At 47.2% G+C, this 17235-nt stretch overlaps 1 protein-coding gene across 3 annotated transcripts in view; it reads right to left on the reverse strand.

Moving 5' to 3' along the window:
* The window catches only part of KAZN (kazrin, periplakin interacting protein), a 1011580-nt gene that overhangs the window by 619330 nt on the left and 375015 nt on the right, over positions 1-17235 (reverse strand). The gene's annotated exons all lie outside the window — the stretch shown is intronic.

A 17235-nucleotide genomic window follows, 5' to 3' on the forward strand; every position in this document is an offset into this window, starting at 1 on the left:
GCACCTGGGAACTTAATCAGAAATGTAGATTCTTGGGTCCATCGCAGACTGGGATGGATTAGAAGCTTTGGGGGATGGGGGCCCCCCATCTGGGTTCCAACAAGCCATCCAGGTGATGCTCATGCACCTGGTGTTTGGTTACCACTGATCTCACGTCTCCTCCAGGGCTGCTGAAGATATAAAACCAAACTGTCCCTTTTTTCCTTAACCTGGTAGGAGTTTTTGCCACTTTACAAGCCCTGACCAGCAAGGACACGATGAACATTTTCTTCCCTACACTGGCCTCTTGCAAGGTAGACTCACTTAGCACTGGCAATTCTCTTCCAAAAGTGTATCATTTTTGGTGAGACCTCTCCTGAACTCCCTAAATAACAAGCCTCTCCCCCCCACCCTCCAGCTGCCTGCCCTGTTTTATCTTTTTTTTTTTTCCTGATAGCACTCAATGCAATCTGATATACTCTATACACTTTAATTTTTTCTTTCTTCTTTCCATCCTCCCTTTCTTTCTTTTTTGAGTTCTATATTCTCTCCATTGAAATGGAAGTTGCTTGAAGATATGAATTTTTGTTTGTTTGGTTTCCCCCAATACATAGACCAGGACTGTTCCCTAGAAATATATTGTGAACCACATATGTAATTGAAAATTTTCTAGCAGTCACATTAAAAAAGTAAAAAGAAACAGGTGGGATTAATTTTTTTTAAAGATTTTATTTATGGGATGCCTGGGTGGCTCAGCAGTTGAGCGTCTGCCTTTGGCCTAGGGTGTGATCCTGGAGTCCCGGGATCAAGTCCTGCATCAGGCTCCCTGCATGAAGCCTGCTTCTCTCTCTGCCCCTTTCTCTCTGTGTCTCTCATGAATAAATAAATAAAATCGTGGTTTTAAATATTTTATTTATTTGATAGAGAGAGTAAGAGGGAGAGAAAATCTGAAGTAGACTCTACACTGAGTGCAGAGCCCTATGCAAGGCGCGATCCCACAACCGCGAGATCACGACCTGAGCTGAAACCAAGAGTCAGATGCCCGACTGACTGAGCCACCTAGGCACCTTGGTGGGATTAATTTGAATAGCATTTTTTATTTGATGGAGCATACTCAAAATACGATTTTAACTTGTAACCAATATGCAAAGTCACGGAGAGATTTTATATTCTTTTTTTTCATGCTATGACTTCAAAGTCTGATTTTTTTTTTTTTTTTATAATGCTAGCACAACTCAGTGAGCACCAGCCACATTGTGGGAGCTCAGTAGCCACGTGTGGCTGAGGGCTATTACCTTAGATAGCACAGGCCTGGGTAGGACCTAGGTCCCAGGATCTTTCAGTAAATATCTGATGAAAGAGAAGTAATAAGTGAATAAATGAGTAAATACTCCTTCTCTGGTGGTTAGAATGCTCATAGTTTGCAGGGTGACATCTTGGAACGTGACCCCACTGGCTTCAGTTGAAGAACGGAAGTTCTGGTTGATGGGCCCAGAGGGTTTAGACCGGTTTTAGACCTATTAATATTATTTTAGCAAGTGAGTGTTGGAGCAACATCTGAGTTGGAGCAAACTCAGACACTGGTCCTGACCTCACACAGCACAGTGGTTAAGGTACGGAGCTTTTAAAAAACAAAATGGGACCCCAATTTCTTTGCATGAAAATGTTGTAATGTATTTTTAATTGGATGAGTTCTCTGAAGGAGACGAAAGGGAAGTGGCTGCCTGCCAGTGTTAAGTGTCTCAAAATGGGTCTCAAAATCAATTAAAGCTAAAACTAATTAGCAGAGGAATTAATTGAAAGGGAGATTTCAAAAAAAAAAAAAATTCCATCGGTTTCCAAACTATTTTACGAACAAAATTCAGATTGTGGTGTAAATCAATCCAAGTCAAACACGGTTCTCAAAAGTCGGGCCGCTAGGACTGAAGCGATCATCCTTTGTGAGGGCAGCTTGCTAATGGTTCTGAGGTTTTCAAAGCATGGCACATCCACAGCGTGGTGCCACACGGAGATGGGAAACCCTGGAGTCAGCGAGACTCAGAAGACTGTCACAGAGATCCGTCACCCACATCTGCATTGGCTGACCTTCATATCAATAGCTCTTAACCAAGGAAAAATTATCTTTCATTCCTGCAATCAAGCACTTCACTGCAAAGCAATTTCCATTTATTTGTGCCAATTTTCCTAAATTGCTCAAGTGTGGCAGAGAAATGTATGAAGTGGACTCAAATAGTCTTTCTGATCTTTCTCCTCGACATTCTCCCCTCTCCCACCCCCAACCATTGAGGCTGCCGCTGGTTTCCTGTTCTGGCTTCCCTCTGAACACTGGGTACAACGTGGCAGGTGCCAGCCACTGACTAAGGGGTCTAAGGGACATGAGTTCATTAAAATTCCTTCTGACGGGGACAACCACAGCTCTCTGGATCTGTCTCTGGTCAGCCCTCATCCCTCATGGTTCCTGAAAGGGCCTTTCTCATTTCTTCAGGAATCCATGTCTTTGCCAACCTCCCTCCACCTTGGTGCTCCTCACTGTCTTTCATTTTCTTTTCCTTTTTTTTTTTTCTAAGATTTTATTTACTTATTCATGAGAGACAGACAGACAGAGAGAGAGAGAGAGAGAGAGAGGCAGAGACACAGGTAGAGGGAGAAGCAGGCTCCATGCAGGGAGCCCGATGTGGGACTCAATCTCAGGACTCCGGGATCACGCCCTGGGCTGAAGGCAGGAGCTAAACCACAGAGCCACCCAGGCATCCCTCCTGTTTTTTTTCTTTTTTAAGATTTTATTTATTTATTAGAGAGAGAACAAGAGAGCAAGAGTGGAAGAGGGTCAGAGGGAGGAAGGAGCAGACTCTCCACTGAACAGGGAGTACCATGCGGGACTCGATCCCAGGACCCCAAGATCATGACCTGAGCTAAAGGCAGACACTTAACCAACTGAGCCACTGAGACGCCCCACCTCACCGTCTTTTTTAGTGTTCTAGTGACAGGTGCTATTTGGGATCCTTCCTTTGTATCAGGCATGGGGCTGAGCACTCTATGTGAACTATCCTAGAGCATTCATTGCCCAGGGCCCACCATGTGCAGGGCGTTGTTCTAGGCACTGAGGAGAGCGCAGTGAGCAGAACAAAAATCCCTGCCTTGGGGAGCTCACATACTATTGAGTTCACATAAAAATGTTAATTTTACCCATAAGGAGGGAGGGAGGGAAGCAAATGCTACAATTCACTCAAAGGAGTTGTCAAAGACACGTTTGGAGGTCAGAAAGGACAGAATGAATGACAGAGGGAGGGACCTGGCTTCTTCCTCAGTGGGCCAGGGGCGTCGGATGGGATCTCAACAGGACAGAATGTGATCTGGATGTTGACAAGAAGGGTTCTTGCACTGCTGTCCCCGTCTACCACTTAACACAAAATCAGAATCGGATAACCTGGAGGGGTATCTTCTGGGCAATGCATAACTTTGGACTGAAATGCACTTTTGCTTTTTTTATAGGAGGAAAAATAGTTTGAGGCTTACAGGGGTTAAGAGACATGATCGAGGTCACCACATAACTACTAAAGCTGGAGTCTGAACCCAGGTTTTTCTGATTCTAGAGTCAATGCCCTCAACCTTTCACACCTGCCAGGGATTTAGGAAAATCAGGGACCTGCTAAAATGTTTTCAGGTATTTGGAGGACAGTAAAACTTGGTCATATAATGTAACCCTCTCAAAAGAGCTGTACAGTTTAACCTCCAAATCAAAAAATATCTCCTGAATGTCTGCTCTGTGCAAAGCATCTCGGAGGGACCCAAGAGGGGCCCAAAGATAAATAAGAAATAGCTTCTAATGAGCCAGCAATTTGATGATGCAAAGGGCGACCCTGACACAGTGGGGGTGTTCAGAACGGCTGCGCGTATTAATCTAGCACACTTCCAGTGAAAGACCTTTCACCTGACTCTCCTGGTCCATGTTTTACTGGCCACATATTCAGTAACAAGGGATGTACAACATCTAGATATGCAAATATGTCCACTGTCATGCAACACTCTGCAGAAAACTAGGGAAATTCACAGAGGTGCAGGCTAGAAGAGCCTCTTTAATGTTTGCATTCCAAATTTAGAGGCGCTTTGTTAACCTTGATAAAAAGTGAAGGGTCTAAGTATAGCTTATGGGAAGGAGCAAAGACTGTATGTATTTTTAGAGAAAAGCTGTTGCTGCTATTATGGTTAATTTTATGTCACACTGGGCCACAAACGGTCTAGATATTTGGTCTGTCATTATTCTGGATATTTCTGTGAGAGTGTTTTTGGATAAGTTCAACATTTATTTTTTTAAAGTCAGTTCTACGCCCAACGTGGGCTTGAACTCACTACCTCAGGATCGAGAGTTGCATGCTCTACCAACTGAGACAACCAGATGCCCCTAGATAAGTTTCACATTTAAATCGATAGACTGAGTAAAGCAGATTGCCTTCCCTGATGCAGGTGGGCCTCATCCAATCGGTTGAAGGCCTATTCTGAATAGAACAAAAAATGGACTCTCCCTGAACAAGAGTGAATCCCTCCTGCCCGCCTGCCTTGGAGCTGGATATCCTTTCCTGCCTTCAGACTTGAACTGGAGCATCAGCTCTCCTGGGTCTGCAGCTTGCTGACTCATCCTGAAGATCTTGGGACTTGTTAGCCCCCGTAATCAAGTGAGCCAATTCCTTATCATAAATCTCTCTGTATACAGATCTATACCCCATTGGCTCTGTTTCTCTGGAGAACCCCGATTAATATATAGCTCTGCTCATTCTAATTTCCTTCCGGGGAGGGAAGTATTATTAGAATACATGTATTCTATAATACAGTATGTATTAGAATACATAAATACTTCATTCGTATTTGTGAGATACTTAATTTGCTCAGGATCCGAGGTGGTTCAAGCCTTTATTGTTTGGCTGCTTTATTCTGAGCCTCAGGAACATGTCCTGAGGCATGACAGCATTTGGGAGTTCTGAATGTCTGCTTTTATGTGTTTTATTTTTACACTTCCCATATTCTTTCTTGTTTCACAACTAACCTAATCTCTCTCTTTTTATTCCTCCTCTTGCTCATCTATGAATTCCCACCAGAGGAAGATGAGAGTTTCGTTGATTTTTTTTCTTTCTCTGGGCAGTTGAACAGTGACATCTTCACCACTTTGGTTCTGCAGACTGAATCAGTTTCCTACCTGACTAGGTGGATGTCTCTTCCCACCATGGGTCTTCTCTGTGGGTTTCTCCTAAAATAATGCCTCTTATAGGGTGCTTTTCACTACAAGCAACAGAAGACTTAACTGAAAGTATACTAAATGGATGAGACACTTGCCATTGCCTAACTCTCAAGAAGTCTGAAGATGGGACAAATCCAGGCTGGCTAATTTGCTCACTAACACCAACTGAAGACTCAGGTACTTTCTGTGCCACCCTGTTGGACACAACGGATTCGCCTTCTGGAATCCATTGTCTACACATGGGCTTAAGTGGCTCCAGGCTCTGCTTGTACACACAATGGCATACAGCGAAGAGGAGAAGCATTTCCTCCCATTAGCTCTCTTCATTTCTGAGGATAGCTTCCAAATGACATGAAGCAGGCTTTTTTTTTTTCTTATATAATTAGCTGGGAGAGGGTCAGTGTTATTTCTAAAATAACCACTGGGCTGGAGGAGAGGTCCATGGGCTTAGGAAGATTGAGATCCTCTCCTTAAGGTGGGCAGATGTCTAAGCTCAGCAGAGCGATATGGTCACTCTAGGGAATGTGGATAAAATCACTTGCTCTGAACAAAGAAGAGGGGAAGATAAGCATTGGATAGATAACCAGGAGGGTTGGCCACAAGCAGCACTAGTGCAATGTTCTCAGAAAGAAGGAGCCATTCTCCTCTTACAAAGGAACAAACAGGTGCTCGCCTGGGAAGCAGGAGAGGAATAAGGGAAGAGAATTTAGGGATTTCAAATTCTATTTGCCTGCATCTAAACTCTATATCTTGCTTTTTTTTTTAGGATTTTATTTATTTATTCATAAGAGACAAAAAGAGCGAGAGAGAGGCAGAGCCACAGGCAGAGGGAGAAGCAGGATCCTTGCAGGGAGCCTGACGTGGGACTCGATCCCGGGTCTCCAGGATCAGGCCCTGGGCTGAAGGCGGTGCTAAACCGCTGAGCCACCCGGGCTGCCCTAAACTCTATATCTTGACACTGTGTAAAACGTATCAACAGATAACAGTATTTTTAAAACAGGATCCTAACAATGTTTTCCTTCCTGAAGGTTGAACTTTTTAAACTATTGCCATGTCAGGGAAAGGAGGCTCATTTAAAGCGATTCTTTTCCATCATGGATGCTTCCCACACCATTTTCTCTTTCCCGTTCCCCCTAGACAATCTGGAGTGACTCTGGACAGAGACCAAGAAAAAGAATTGTGGCATCTGCCTCCACCATATTTACTCTTTCTAAAATTACATATCAAACACTTGTGCTAGACTCCATAAAAGTGAGCATTTATTAGGCACTCATTCTGTGCTAAGTCATCTCATCTAGTTGTCTAACAACCTGTGAAGCTGCTAATTATAGTGAAGGTTTGTTTTGTGCCCACTTGGCATCTCTTCTTACCTCCTACTACAAATGCCATCAGATTTTTAACTTGGATAAGTATGCACACCCTGTCCAGACAAGCCACAAAAGAAAAGCTAGAAAAAACAGACTTTGTCAAAATTAAAAACTTTTATGCATCAAAGGATAGCTTCAAGAGAGTCAAAAGATGACCCACAGCATGAGAGACAATATTTGCACATCACATATCTGATAAGGGCCGTGTATTGGATTGCATAAGAAACTTACAATTCAACAAAAAAGACAAATGAGTGATTAAAAATAGTCAATGGAAGGGCGCCTGGGTGGTTCAAGTTGGTTAAGCATCCGACTCTTGATCTCATCTCAAGTCTTGATCTCAGGGTCGTGATTTCGAGCCCTGTGTGGAGCCCACTTAAAAAATAAAACTAAATAAAATAACAATAAAAATTAAAACACAAAGGATTTGAATTGACATTTCTCCAAAGAAGATCCACAAATGGCCAATACACACAAAAGAGGTTCGATGTCATTAGTCATTATTAGGGAAATGCAGATCAAAACCACAAGGAGGCATCCCACCACCTCGGGGTCTTTATTCTCTTGTGAAATCAGTTCCCTCCTGTTGAGCGTGGGTTGGACTTAGTGACTTGCTCTCGAAGGAACAGAGTGAGGAAAAAGTGACAGTCTCTCTGTTTGTCTCTGTCTGTCCCTCTCTTGGATCACTTGCTCTGGGGGAAGCCAGCTGCTGGGTCAGGGGCAAACCCATGCGATGCCCATGTGATAAGGAACAGAAGCCTCTTGCCATCAGTCACGTGAATGACCCTGGAATCGGATCCTCCAGCTACAGCCTCCCTCTCTCACCTGTTTTGGGTCTTGCCTTAACTGTCAGACTCCAGGCCGAGGGCCACCCGGTCCACCTTATTATATGAACTGCCTCCCCCGTGCCCAACCTGCTGTTTCCCAAGCACCCAGACCAGCCCGGCAAGAAGGAGATGCTCATACAGTGGAGGGTCCCAGACAGACACCGTTCTTCCGACGGCAGGGCCCGGAGGGTGTCCACGAGATCCCTCCACCGAGTCCCAGAGAGGCCGTCACTTCTCCGGCTCTGCTGTCTGCTTCCATGTTATCGGTACCTGGAGTGACTTCTGATCGTGAAGGGAGGCACCAGTCTTCTCACTGCTTTACGGAGGTAAAACTGCAGCTCAACGCATCGAGTGTCCTGACCTGGTCAAGCAGCTGGAAGCAGCAGGGCCTGGACTAAAGGCCAAGTCTAAGGCTGAAGCCCACATTTCTACCGACTGCTCCAGAGGCGGGTCCAGTGGAGACGCTGCCACAGGCCACGCCTGGGAAGGAATCACACATTCGGGCGGGATTGTGAAGGCACGGAAAGTAAAGGAAGCCCACCAAAACGCCAGGAGAGAACAGGGAATGACAGAGAAGACTAGACGGTGGGTAAATCGTCTCAGAGGCAGCACAGTTCAGTGACAGTGAGGTTGGGGCAGCCTCATCTCTGAAATGCCACCCTGGGCTCCCCCCCGCCCCCCCAGATGGACGCTCACCCCCTGACCCAGCAATTCCACTCCTGCGGGAGCTCCCCCAAGAATTGCCTGAACCTGTATAGCAGGAGATGATGTAAGCACACTCCCTCTGACAGCAAAAGCCCAGAGATAAACCAAGTATCATGAATGGAAGAACCGACTAATAAACCACGGTACAACTAATATTAGAGACCAATTGCCGCAGATGCACCAGAGCAGAGGTCAGCAAGCCACATTCTCGTCTGGTCTGCAGGCTAAGAACGGCGTTTGCATTTTTTTGAGGGCTATAGGACAAACAAAAAGGAATACGTGACAGGCCGTGTGGGGCCTACAGAGCCTAAGATGTTTCTCATATGGCCCTTTACAGTTTGCAGAGCTCTGACCCAGAGCAACTTGCAAAAATGTGGATGTAGACAACATTAAGTGAAAAGAGTCTCAAATTTTTATATATAGCATGACATCCTTCTTATGAAAACAAAATCAAAATAACATGAAAATGGGCTTTAAAGGAGTACCGATGGATACACTGAGGATCTACCTGAAGAAAAGCAAAGGGGCGAAGCAATTCGGGAGAAGGATTCCGTGTGCGAGGGGATGGATGACATGTGTGAGATGACGGCGATGGTCAAGGTCCCCCTTCTGCTGGGATGGGGCGGGCAGGGGTTGCAGGGTGCAGGCACGTGGTGCCTGATGTTTGTTTTTTTTTTAAGATTTTATTTATTTACTCATGAGAGACAGAGGCAGAGACACAGGCAGAGGGAGAAGCAGGCTCCTCACGAGGAGCCCAATGCAGGACTCGATCCCAGGACTCCGGGGTCACGCCCTGAGCCAAAGGGAGACGCTCAACCACTGAGCCACCCGGGCGTCCCTGCCTGATGTTTCTTTAAAGAAATAACCAGTGAACTAGATAAAGGCAGGCTCTGCGCGGACCCACGAGGAGGCTGAACGTGAGCCGCGGCTGGTAACTACCGCAATGCTGGCACTGAGGTCCGATAAAACTAACAAGCTAAAACGTATTAACTACAATATTTGAAAAATATCATGTCAGGTAAAAAAGTGAGATAGTAAGAAACTGTCTCCCCTCACTTGCCCGCTTGAAGACCTCAGAGGTGACTGCTGTCCGCTGTGTGGGGACGCCAGGGTAGAAAGCACCATGAAGCCGGCAAGCGGCTGTGTCCCCCCGTGTCCGGGGCATCCCGGCTGCATAACCACTTGAGGCTTGGGGACCCGCGCGGCTGGCTCACCGCCCCGGTGGCTTGGGAGAGGGCCGACCGGCACTCCTGCGCCTGGGAGCCCAGAGCCACCAGAACATCCCCCTCCACCGCAAGGAGATGCCACCCTGGGCTCCCCCCCAGATGGATGCTCACCCCCTGACCCAGCAATTCCACTCCTGCGGGAGCTCCCCAAGAAGCGCCTGCACCTGCGTAGCAGGAGACGATGTAAGCACACTCCCTCCCTCCAACAGCAAAAGCCCAGAGGCAAACAGGAGCCGGAGCCGCGGGGCCCACGGATGCTCTGGGCAGCAGTGGCTGCGGGGACCGGGCCCCTCCCGGGCACACGTCAGCAGGTCAGCGCGGCTGCGTCTCTCTTCGGGGAACTGCCCGCACCCGACAAGCCCCTGCGGTTCTGCAGGTTGAGTTTGTTCCGAGGGCGATAAGCCCTGGCCGTCTTCCCGGGCTGGCACCATCCCTGACCTTGTCACCGCCGCACACCGGGCCTCTGTCCACAGGCATCGCGGCCTCTGTGAGCTGCTCCCTGTTTGCGGACGCTGAAGGGGTCTTTCCCTGTCGCCTGGGATCTTCGAAGCCTCGGTGACCACACGTGCCACCGCGAAGCAGGGCCACCCGGCTCCTCGTGAGAAGTCCAGCTCTCCGAGGGATGCTCCTGGCCCGCGGCAGGCCCAACATGCGCGGCGAGCCCCGGGGGGCGGCTGGAGCCGCGGGGACCCTGAGCCTTGCTCCCCTGGGTTGCCAGCATGACTCTGGGGATTCTGGGGTGTGGGGAGGGAGGGACGACAGCGGGGGGGGACAGTGGGCCCTGACCTCCGCCCTCCCAGCGCCCAGTGGGAGGTCATCGGCCAGCGGAAAATGAGACTGAGTTTGCACCTGCTTCATGGAAAGGGAAAGGGAAAGGGAAAGGGAAAGGGAAAGGGAAAGGGAAAGGGAAAGGGAAAGGGAAAGGGAAAGGGAAAGGGAAAGGGAAAGGGAACATGCTCCATCCTCCCAGGCCAGTCGTGCTCCCTTTGCCCAGGGCCCTGACCAGGCGCCCCGCTCCGCCTGCACAGGCCCCGGTCATGCCCCCTCGGGGGGAGCCACGCAGCTGCGACAGCTGCACAGCTGAGGGCACCCCAAGCGGCTGCCAGGTGCTGGGAGCTGGCGACGCCCGTCCTTGTTAAGGGATGTGATTAGCAGCTTCAGGAAGTGTTAGGCAGTCTTTAATTGCAACTTTTAGGAAATTATACTCTTCCATCGCAGAAGGCAATCCTGAAAGAAAATTCTGTGAGGCCCCCAGGACGGCGAGGGGCTTTGGGGGGAAGCCACGCGCCCCCGCCCTGAGCCATGACTTAGGGCGCTGAGCACCCAGCTGGCTGTGGCCCAAGGGTGGCTCATTGGAGCCCTTGAAACAATCCTTTGAATCTGGGGGATCGGACCCCCAGGGTGTCAGACACCCAGACCGAGTTCCCGGGAGGCTGGGCTTCACCCTTGGGTCTGGCTGGTTCGGGGAGTCCCCCTCCTGTTTGTGCCACACGGGGGTGCAGCTCGGAGAGGGGCGGGAAGCCAACACGGGCTCAGGGAGCGGGTTCCCCCGCGGGTCCGTGATCCACGCGCCCCTCAGAGATTACATCTGATTGCTCACCCACACCCCAGATCAGCAGGTCATGTCCCCACCATGGCTCCTCCGACCTGTCACTCTTTCTTCCTATGAAGAGAACAGCGGAGACCTGCCGTCTTTGTCTGACAGCCATCCCCTCTCCTGCTAACAGCACTCGGAGTTTCTTTGAGAGCCATTTTCTCTCACACTCTCGGTTTCTGTGGTCTGGGTGGCGCTGCCCTCAGCCTCCTCGGACCACAGGGCTGGGCTCAGAGGTGAGAGCATTCCCCAGGCTGGCCCAAGGGAAGATTTCCTTGGGATTTGTTCTGGAACCACTGAAAATGGGCAACTTCTTTCTGTTGGATCTGCTCCCCTAGCAGGTTGTAGACTCAGCATGGTTGGTGGCTTTCTTATCCTATAGGAAGGGCAGCCTTAAAACAGATCCCTAGAAAGGGGGAAGCAGACCCGAGACAAGGAGCCAAGGAGCGAGACTTCTGGCAACGTTGTTTCAGCACTTGGCTCTAAGTAGGCCTGCAGCTGGTCTGTGCTTAGACCCCTTGGTCACGTGAATCATTAAAAATTTCTCTTTTGGTGAATGTAGCTTGAGTTATATTTCTTTACTTTCATCCAAAGAGCCTTGACTATGTGCTGTGCATCCTTCCACATCCTCATCACTTATGTTCCCCTAATCATTTTGCTAATATTTCTCTTGAACACGACAGCCCCCCAATAAATTTTACCAAAATGTAGTGTCTAAAAAAGTACAGTTTGATAGGGACATCCTGACCAAGGCACTATCCTTTGATCCGCTGCGTGCACACAGAATCTACAGCTCCTTAACTTAGGAATGCCTTCTCTACCTGCCTCTGCACGCACACACATGTGCACACACCCGACCTCACAAAGTAATGGAGGTTTTGGAAGGAGGAATTGAAAGCAGAGAAAAATGGAAATGTGTAACAAATACCAGGAATGTGTCTCCTCTGAAATTCACACACGTGTATCTACTACAACTAAAGAAACTTAAGATTTATGGAAGGAGGAACCGATCGCGGACAGAGATGAATTGGTGTTAGTAGATGAGGGGCAGTAGGGACATTGCTAGGAACTTAAATTGCAACTCCACAGCAGAAGAAATAGGTAAGGTTTTTTTGTCTGCCTGGTCTATAGTTGAAGAAAAATATCGAAAGTTATTTCGATGAGCCAGAGACACTTCTGTTCATTAAACACACAAAAATATTCTTAAGGAAAAAGTAAGTGACCCAAGGGCTTAAATAGTAGGATCTTTGATGCTAATGTAATTTTATTCTGTAAGAGTCACTTCCAGAAAGCTTAGCAAGACCATCTTCTTTAATTTCCCCTTTTTCTGAGTAATCTTATGTGGGCACAATTGTTTTGCCACGGTCCGTGAAAAGAGACCCTTTTCTACAGCCACCTGTAAATTTAGTGTTTGCACAGACGCCACTGCAGGGCTGAGAGCCCACTGTCTTCTGAGCAAACAGAGGGGTCACATCAGGGGTGTCCTGGGAAAGGTTTTTATTTTTTAAAAGATTTTATTTATTTAAAATGTGAGACACACACACACAGAGGCAGAGACACAGGCAGAGGGAGAAGCAGGCTCCCTGCAGGGGGCCTGGTGCAGGACTGGATCCCAGGATCCCAGGATCATGACCTGAACCGAAGGCAGATGCTCAACCACTGAGTCACCCAGGTGCCCCCCAGGAAAGGGTTTTAAATAGGGAGGGTGGGGAGTCAATCTATTACAACTTTCTAGGTTTTTAGTTCACCAAATCTTTATTGATGGCCCCTTACATTCAAGGAGCTGTGGTGGAATCAGGCAGGGATAGGATACAGCTCTCCTAGAAACAGAGAATGGCCCATATGTTATCAGACTATAAAAATAGACTAGAGAGAGAGCTTCTTCTCTGGGGGAGAACACAGAAGGGACAGGTTGAGGCCCTCTGGAGGAGCGAGAGGACTTCTTGACGAGGTAGCGTCGGTGCAGAGAATGGCATTAGCCACAGCAAATGAGGTGGGTTGGAGAGTCCAGGTGTTGGAAAGGGTAGGCAGGGGCGGCATGTTGGGGAAGAGTAAATGGGGCCTGAGGTGGTTGAGTCTCAAGACATGTGTGGTCAGGGCGTTCTGCCCTATTGGCTGTACTTCCAACCCTTTTTCCGCTACTTAGGAGAATAAATTGAAACACAAGCCAGTCACAGAGACATTATATTATGAATAACTTTAAAGCCACTTTAATTTATGAAAAAAAATATCCTTTGGAAGCATGAACACTTTATCTTTTACTTTTTATTTTTTTAAAGATTTTATTTATTTATTCACGAGAGACAGAGAGAGAGGTGCAGAGGGGGAAGCAGGCTCCCCACGGGGCTGGGAGCCCAATGCAGGACTCAATCCCAGGACCCCTGGCTCATGATTTGAACTAAAGGCAGACACTTAACCTACTGAGCCACCCAGGTGCCCTATCTTTCTAAATAAGCATCTTTGGGACACATCTCTTATGCTAACAGATTTCTACAGTCATGACTGAGCATTTCTGAGCACAGTGTCCCAGACACTTCCAGACAGCCGGGATATACGAACGCAAAGGCAGAGAACTGCCCTCGTGGAACTGATGTCTGACAGGAGGGGACTCATGACAAGCCAACAAATAAATATGTAGTATGAAAGCTCTAGAGAAAATACAGCAAACTGAGGGGGATAGACGGTGACGGGAGGGGTCTTTACCCGTGGGATAATCAGAGAAAATCACCCTGAGAATATTAGAAGCCTACAGGTGAGCACAGACCTGAAGGAGGTGAGAGAGTACTTAGCACAGCTGAGCATCACTCAGGGCTCCAGTGTGGCTCAAGCAGAGTGAAGGCAGTGGAGAGAGGAAAGGGGGAGGTGAGAAGAAGCAGGGGAGCGAGGACGTGAAGGGTCTTGTCGGCAAGGATTTCAAATTTTATTGTGAGATGAGAAAAGATTGGACGGTTTTGGGCAGAGGTAGGATTTGACATGAATTCATTTTAAAAGATCATTCTGGCTACTGTTTGGTGGAGAATAGAGTGTAGAGGGCAGAGTATATCCAGATGCCCTCTGAAGATACACTCAGGTATACGCCACAGCAGGTACAGCCCTTTCCAGATGGATTCTATACGACATGGATAAGAAAGAGCCACAGAGAGGATGCCTATGAGCTTTACAGCCAGAGCGACAAGCAGGACAAGAGTTCTCCTTTCCTAAGGTGTGCGGATGGTGGACACTCTAGGGGGATTTGAGAGATGAAACCAGAACTCGGGTTTTAGCTCTGCTGAGTTTGAGGTGACCACGTGACATCCAACTGGAGATGTCAAGTCATTGGATATAAGAACGTGGAGTTCCCAGCAGAAGTCTGGGCTTGAGACTTGAGGGAGAGTCCTCAACGTAGAGCTGGTTTTCAAAGCCGGGAGATCAGGTGAGTTCACCTGTGGGACAGGTATAGACTGGCACGAGTTCCCTGGACTGGAACCCGGGGGACTCCCCCACTAAACGGCGAGGGGATATGGAGAAATCCGCGAAGAGATGGAAAGTGGCTGGTGTGGTCAGAGGAGAATCAGGAGAGGTTTGTCCCAAGGCTGCACAAGTGAAAGTGCTTCAAGAACAGGGGAGTAATCAGCTGTGTCAAGTGATGCTAAAAGGTCATGTATAATGAATGCTGGTGTGGGTGACAGATCTTTGGTATTTTCTCAGAGATATTCTAAATGTAGAATAAAGCTAATTTGGAAATGTAGGGAAGCAGGCACTCTGTGGTCATGTGGCAGCATTTTCAAGTTAGCACTGAATACTGTGAGATAATAGGAAAATATATATATTGTTCTCTTTCCCCCCTTCCCCCCCATTTCTGGCACAGAACTCCTGACATTCCCAGAAAAGCACCAGGAGCATCTTTTGCTCTGATATTTGCTCTTTGACCTGCTCCTAATGCAGAACTCCTAAATCCCCCGGAATTTCTTGGGTGATAAGAGTGTCTTTTGTTCTAATGAGATGACATGGTGGGCTCCTAGATGGGAAATACTATATCAGCTATGATAAGAAGCTTACATTTTCAGCCCCACCCTCCATTCTCCAGAGAGGGGAGAGAGGCTGGAAACGGAATTCATGATCTATCATGCCTATGGATGAAGCCTCCATAAAAATTCCCAAAGGACTGAGTTTGTAGAGTTTCTGGGTTGCCAAACATGTGCTGGGAGTGTGGCACCTCGGGAATGGCTGAAAGCCCCAAGCACCTTCCCACATACCTTGCCCTATGCCTCTCTTCCATCTGAATGTTCTTCTGTATCCTTTAACATATATTTTTATAATAAATTGGTAAATAGTAAGTAAACTGGTTTCCTAAGTTCTGTGAGCTATTCTAGCAAATTAATCAAACCTGAGCAGGTGATCACGGGAACCTCTGATTTGTACCCAGTATTCAGAAGCACAGGTGACCCCCTGGATTTGGGATGGTCATCTGAAGTGAGGGGGGCGGTCCTGTAGGATTGGCCCTTTTGCCTGAGGGATTTCCTGGTAGATGGTGTCAGAATTGAGTTAAATCGTAGGACACCCAGCTGGTGTCAGAGAGAACTGCTTGTTGTCAGAGTGTTCTAAGTGTGCTAGGGTGTGAGAAACCTACAGCAGAAGAAGTATTATACACAATACTGTCGATGACTGCAGCTCTACTCTGTTTGGGCCTAATGCTCACAGAGATGGCGCCTCATGTTTGTTTTTAATCCCCATAAGGAAAGACCATCTGAGGTTGGAGAGGTGAGCGGAGGGAATGCACACAAAGGAACATGTCCACGTGAGTGACTCAGGGTAGTGGGGGTTACAGATAGGGCTCAGACAAAAATCATAAAGCAGATGACTTGGTCTCTATGTCCTCTTTCCTCCCCCTTTCAATTCTTTTCCATCTTTCTAGAAAATTTTGTGCATGGAAGTTCCTTGATAGAGACCTAATAATGGCTACCTTCTCAAGGTACCACCTGCGCTTCTAGGGTCACAAAAGTAATTATGTGGGTTCACGGGTGATTTTCATAATTTTACACAGCCTTATGGAAATTGTACATTAATTTTCAATAAGGTTACAGAGATAGTTTTGATACTGAGTTACTGTTGAGAGAGCAACATCTGTATTTGCAGCTGTGAGTCTCAGTCTATTTCAAGTGGAGAAGCTATTACATAATTAATGTGGTTTGACTGGTAAAAATCTTTTAAATCATGGAGCCCATGGGAAGGGACTAGGGAAAAAAAGTGGTGTGGTGGAAATCAATATGTGAGTGCCTTCTTTCCTTCCAGAAACGTGGTAGGCTAGCACTCCCATTTACTCTTGAAGTCAAATAAGGCCTGTGTTCTATTGTGGGCAAGGAAATGGAAATGATGCCTGGCCATCTCTAGGAAGAAGCCTTTAAGAATCAATGTAATATTTGTAGCCCTCTCTTCTGTGCCGTGGTTACTGGAGACATTTCAGGCTGTGGAGTCTTTATGAGCATGGATCCCTAAATAAGAAGTTCATGGGGCAGAAACTTCCCCTAATTGGAAATGCACATGTGATGTGAACAGAAAATAAGTCTTTGTTGCTGTTGTTGTTTTCGATGCTGAAATTTTAGGGGTGCTCATTACTGCAGCTCACATAGGCCCGTACTCACTAATACAGAGAGTAGCACCTTGAAGTCAGCTGTTCCCATAACCCAGACCTAAAATATGTGACATTGGTCTATACAGATCAGTAGTAGGTAGTAAAAAAACTGTAGTCAGGGATTGGGAAGATACAGATCCATGTTACAGAGTAGAAAAACATCTGACAAATTGTCATCTGTGTTTGCACTGGGAGGCACATCACATCCCTAAACAATTTGCATGTTTAAGTAAACTGGTTGGATAACATAACGTAATTATCATGTGTAGGTCGCTATTGGCTGCATTTGGCAAGGTATTACAAAAATGAGACAGACTCAGCAAAGAGCTGGTCCTTTTGCAAAAAGGAAAGAAAAGGAAAAGAGGGGTTCATAAATTTAAGGACTTGTATGATTAAAGAACAACTACTTCTCAACTATACTGAGTTAAAATTGGTCAAGTCTCAAGAGCAATAAAAGTCAACTGAAACTCAACCTGTGGCAAGGGTCAGATAAAAGGTATAACCATCATACCTTACTCAAACCTTTGAATGGATTAAAGTGGCTCAAGTAAAGATCTATTGAATCCTATCAAGTGGGCCAGATATCTCCAGGGAAAGAAAATAAGCACGTGCTCCTCAGATCCCACACCTGATAGGCTCCAGGTATAGGGCATTAGGTGGAGAAAGGACAAAGTGACAAAGTAGAGAAATACA

The sequence above is a fragment of the Canis lupus genome, chromosome 2, assembly GCF_003254725.2.
Source record: "Canis lupus dingo isolate Sandy chromosome 2, ASM325472v2, whole genome shotgun sequence".
Taxonomy (NCBI): domain Eukaryota; kingdom Metazoa; phylum Chordata; class Mammalia; order Carnivora; family Canidae; genus Canis; species Canis lupus.